Below are 5000 nucleotides of genomic sequence, written 5' to 3'. Positions count from 1 at the left end.
AATGTTCAACTTGAACACGAAGGAAAATCCCGAACATTCTCATATAAAAATATATCTATACATAAATGAATCTGTCGCGAATTTTACCGGCAGAAGGTTCGTTATGTAAAAAATGGATCGTATGCATGGTGTACCCGTTCGTTGCGACGTCTGAGTTAAAAGGAGGAGAGAATCGAAATTGTTAAATAGATACGCGCCAGGAAAGCGGAGAGATTTCGGAGAAGTAAGGAAGAGGTGAAGGTTATAAGAATCTCGAAATATTCTTATCGGACTTTCCTTTCTATAATTTTTATTCTTGATTCGTGTTGCGTACTCTCTCGACCCCGTGTGAAAACACGAGAGAGAATATAAAGAAATATTTTGGGACGTTTGGTAACGAAATGCATGGGTTTGCGAAAAAAAATTGTTAAATTTCTTGTTTTTTTTTTTTCGCCCGCTTCGTGAGAGACTCTCATTTTATTTTCTTTCTCTCTATAAATTTTGTCTTTGGACCAAAGGGAACACCCCCTTTTAGCCTCTCTCTATTTCGTGTTAAACGAGAAACGAAATTTAGAGTGTGACACGGAGGCTTTCACGCGGGGGGTGTCCGGGTAACCGATGGAAATCGAACCACGAAACCGCTTCGACGAACGAAGTCGCAACTTCACGAGAGTCCGCCTGCTTACGACGGACGATATGGTAACGTATCGCTTTACGGACCGGCTGAGAAGCGAAAACGATAGCGTAGTCTCCTTCGTTGGTAGACCGATCTGACGCCGGCCATGGAGTGTCCGTATTGAATCTCGCGATACCGCCAAGACGTCCAATATATGTAAGCAGCGAGCAGGAGACTCTGTGTTACGCGCGACAGCGCGTTTCGTATTTTCCACGGTTTTTGAATGACTTTACCACCCGGAACGGACTGAAAACTCGCCGCACGAAGAGAAATGCGTCACAGAGCGTTGTTTCATCGGCGGTTCTGTAGTTTTATACGGTCCTTTACCCGTCCATGGACGTTATCGTGTCGTCTTAATCATCAATCAGCTCGGGTAAATCTGTGAACAGAGCTATGACGGGACGACGTCCGAATACCGATACTCGATCTTGCGCTTGGATTGGAGTTAGTATTCTATGGACAATCGAACGAATTTATAAACCAGGTTAAATAAATCACGTACATACTGGTTTTCAGACGCTGAGTTGTTAAATATGAACAAAAATTTTTATACGATTACCCTGAACGGTGGATCACTTGGCTCGTGGGTCGATGAAGAACGCAGCTAATTGCGCGTCAACGTGTGAACTGCAGGACACATGAACATCGACATTTCGAACGCACATTGCGGTCCACGGATACAATTCCTGGACCACGCCTGGCTGAGGGTCGTTTATATAACTAAAGACTGCTTGCGTTTGCCTTTAGCAGCAAAAGGTTTTCTCTTCATTGTTAAATTTTTTTCGGTACCGCTCGTCGTTCGACTAGATAAAACGAAACTGTTAAACGCCGAAAAGTCGAACGTTTCGGAGCGGGATCCGATGGTCGAACGCGAGAGAGAGAACAACTTGCGAAATTGGCGAAAACGTACGAGCGATGGTTGGACATTTCGTCGGCGTTTGACGCGGAGAATGTTAAATGGAACGTTCGTGTCTCGCCCTCTCTTTGCTAGTGTTCATTTTTTTCACAGGCGACAGAAGAACATTTTCGTATATCTCGCAATTCTTAGTTTTTAGGATCTTCTCGGCGGAATGCGCTTATCTCGGCTTGCGTGAGTCGTGGTTTCTAGTTAAACCCCTAAAAGAGACCATATACGACCGCCCGTGAAAGAGCGCTCCCGAGTCGAAAACACCTAACTACAGAAGGATATTTAGACGAGAGAGAAAATGATTCTTCGCCCTGCGAGAGAATTGTTAGACACCAATTGAAGGAAGCAAGCCGAGAGTAGAGCGTGTTTACGGCGTTTCTCCGCGCTCCCGACGTTGTCTGAAATGATTGTCGAATTTTTTTTTCGACGGTGCGAAAGTTTATACAACGAGGGGAAAAGTTAAAAATAAACGTGCGACGGAAGCTCTTTCACGGTTAAATTATTACGAGATCGTAGCTTCGCCACGTTTTTTTTAACATTTACAAGCGCAGATCGCTTCGTTGTCGTTGATTAGAAGCGGAAGACCGCGCGATCCCAATACGGGTTCCGGTCGTCCAGTCCTCGAAGTGCATAATTGTGCCGGACGGACGTTGAAAAACCCGGACCGATCGAACGATAAACGCTTATTTGGTGATCGTCTTGCGAGAGTCTCCCTTCATTGTTGTTCGTGTGTTAAATTTCTTTTATCGAACAACGGTCGAACGCAAATGAACAATGACATTTACACCGAAGATCGATCTCGAAACGCTTTTGTTCCTCCTTTTGTGCGCTCGTGGTTTCATCGAACGATATATACACGACGAAGGTGTACCACGCACGTTAAAAATGGGATTTCTTTTTTCCTTTAACCCTTTATTCTCTGGACCATGATAAGTCACCGATGGTTTACATGGCTGTCTCTGGCATTCTCGCCCTTTTCTTGGGATTTTGCGTCGGAACGCGACAGCAAAAGAAAAAACGTATCGGACGATGCGTCTTTACGGTTTATCGACCGTCGAGTGTATATTCGAACGTAAATATGTTGTAACGGTATATGTATCCTTTAGGGGACAAAAGAAACATGAAACGATCGTGTGCGAGAGCGCGCCGAGGGTAAGAAGAAAAGGTGTCCGACCTTTATCTCCTCGTTGTCGTAGTCTCTCCTCGTCGTTTGTTTTAACGCGCCCTGGATAGATAAAAAGATATATCCGATTATAATATATACATATATACTCCGACGCGAGTCGAGAACAACCGGACGTCGTCGTCGTCGTTTTTTTTTTTTGTCGTTGTCCCGCCTGCCCGAATATGCGGCGTTTTAAGTGCCTTTTTTCTTTTGTCGAACAAAAGAGAGAGGAGACACCGAGCTTTCATTTTGGCTCGTACGTACCTTCGAGTAGTCGACGATATTGTGTTGATCCGAAAAGAGAAAAATAGTTGGTTATCGAACGATACAAGGAAAAAATCGAACGACATAATCCCTGTGCGTCGTTGGTATTAATATACCTTTCGTATTACGTGTCGAAACCCCGAAAAGAGCGTACAGTTTGTGGTATAACTTTGAAAAGAAATAATAAAATTTCGACGACCTCAGAGCAGGCGAGATTACCCGCTGAATTTAAGCATATTAATAAGCGGAGGAAAAGAAACTAACAAGGATTTCCTTAGTAGCGGCGAGCGAACAGGAATGAGCCCAGCACTGAATCCCGCGGTTAACGCCGCTGGGAAATGTAGTGTTCAGGAGGATCCGTTTATCCCGAGACATCGAATCGCGTCCAAGTCCATCTTGAATGGGGCCACTTACCCATAGAGGGTGCCAGGCCCGTAGCGACCGGTACGCGTCTCGGGTGGATCTCTCCTTAGAGTCGGGTTGCTTGAGAGTGCAGCCCTAAGTGGGTGGTAAACTCCATCTAAGGCTAAATATGACCACGAGACCGATAGCGAACAAGTACCGTGAGGGAAAGTTGAAAAGAACTTTGAAGAGAGAGTTCAAGAGTACGTGAAACCGTTCAGGGGTAAACCCGAGAAACCCAAAAGATCGAATGGGGAGATTCATCGTCAACGAAGCTGGCTCCCGTGTTGGTGCGATAGTGCCCCGGATGGTCCCGTTACGGCGGGTTTCCCATCGGCGTGGGCACACCACCCGCGGCGAATGTTCCGGCTATGTAGTCGTGCACTTCTCCCCTAGTAGAACGTCGCGACCCGTTGCGTGTCGGTCTAAGGCCCGAGGCGAAGACTGTCCGTCGCTTTTAGCGTACGATGACAGCCCCTTGGATGCCCGGCCGACTGCGCGACGGTACTCAGACGGTATCGGGCCGCAAAATTCTCGAACGCACTGCGTCCAGGACCGCCGCAAGCTCGTTCCAGTCTAGATACCGGATGTACGGACTTAGCGCCGTAACCGGGCCTGGCGGGCTGTTGGCAGGCGGAGTCCTTGGACTGGCCAAACTTTGAATTACCGGTCGGCGACGCTATTGCTTTGGGTACTCTCGGGACCCGTCTTGAAACACGGACCAAGGAGTCTAACATGTACGCGAGTCATTGGGATTTGATAAACCTAAAGGCGAAATGAAAGTGAAAGTCGTCCGTGAAGTCGACTAAGGGAGGATGGGCCTCGTTACGATTAGGCCTCGCACTCCCGGGGCGTCTCGTTCTCATTGCGAGAAGAGGCGCACCTAGAGCGTACACGTTGGGACCCGAAAGATGGTGAACTATGCCTGGTCAGGACGAAGTCAGGGGAAACCCTGATGGAGGTCCGTAGCGATTCTGACGTGCAAATCGATCGTCGGAACTGGGTATAGGGGCGAAAGACTAATCGAACCATCTAGTAGCTGGTTCCCTCCGAAGTTTCCCTCAGGATAGCTGGCACTCGACTCGAACGCATAACGAGTCTCATCTGGTAAAGCGAATGATTAGAGGCCTTGGGGCCGAAACGACCTCAACCTATTCTCAAACTTTAAATGGGTGAGATCTCTGGCTTGCTTGAATTTTCATGAAGCCACGAGATATAAATTGATAAAATTTTTCTTGGATCAGAGTGCCAAGTGGGCCAATTTTGGTAAGCAGAACTGGCGCTGTGGGATGAACCAAACGCAGAGTTAAGGCGCCTAAGTCGACGCTTATGGGATACCATGAAAGGCGTTGGTTGCTTAAGACAGCAGGACGGTGGCCATGGAAGTCGGAATCCGCTAAGGAGTGTGTAACAACTCACCTGCCGAAGCAACTAGCCCTGAAAATGGATGGCGCTGAAGCGTCGCGCCTATACTCCGCCGTCAACGGCAAGTGCGCAGGAACGGGATTTAGTTCCCGTTCTCCATGAAGCCTTGACGAGTAGGAGGGTCGCGGCGGTGTGCGCAGAAGGGTCTGGGCGTGAGCCTGCCTGGAGCCGCCGTCGGTGCA

The 5000-nt window shown here is 47.9% G+C and overlaps 2 non-coding genes across 2 annotated transcripts in view; both read left to right on the top strand.

The window, feature by feature from the left end:
- Positions 1-1211: 1211 nt before the first annotated feature.
- Positions 1212-1366, top strand: LOC143265713 (5.8S ribosomal RNA). Its single transcript, XR_013040396.1, has one exon. It is a non-coding gene; the product is annotated as a 5.8S ribosomal RNA (ribosomal RNA).
- A 1820-nt stretch (positions 1367-3186) lies between these two features.
- The window catches only part of LOC143265715 (large subunit ribosomal RNA), a 4389-nt gene continuing 2575 nt past the window's right edge, over positions 3187-5000 (top strand). The window contains exon 1 of the ribosomal RNA XR_013040398.1: positions 3187-5000. This exon is cut by the window's right edge and continues 2575 nt beyond it. This is a non-coding gene — a ribosomal RNA (large subunit ribosomal RNA).

The sequence above is a fragment of the Megachile rotundata genome, chromosome 13 (assembly GCF_050947335.1).
Source record: "Megachile rotundata isolate GNS110a chromosome 13, iyMegRotu1, whole genome shotgun sequence".
Classification (NCBI taxonomy): Eukaryota; Metazoa; Arthropoda; class Insecta; order Hymenoptera; family Megachilidae; genus Megachile; species Megachile rotundata.
The sequence above is the reverse complement of the archived record's forward strand: the minus strand, read 5'-3'. Positions and strand labels throughout refer to the sequence as shown.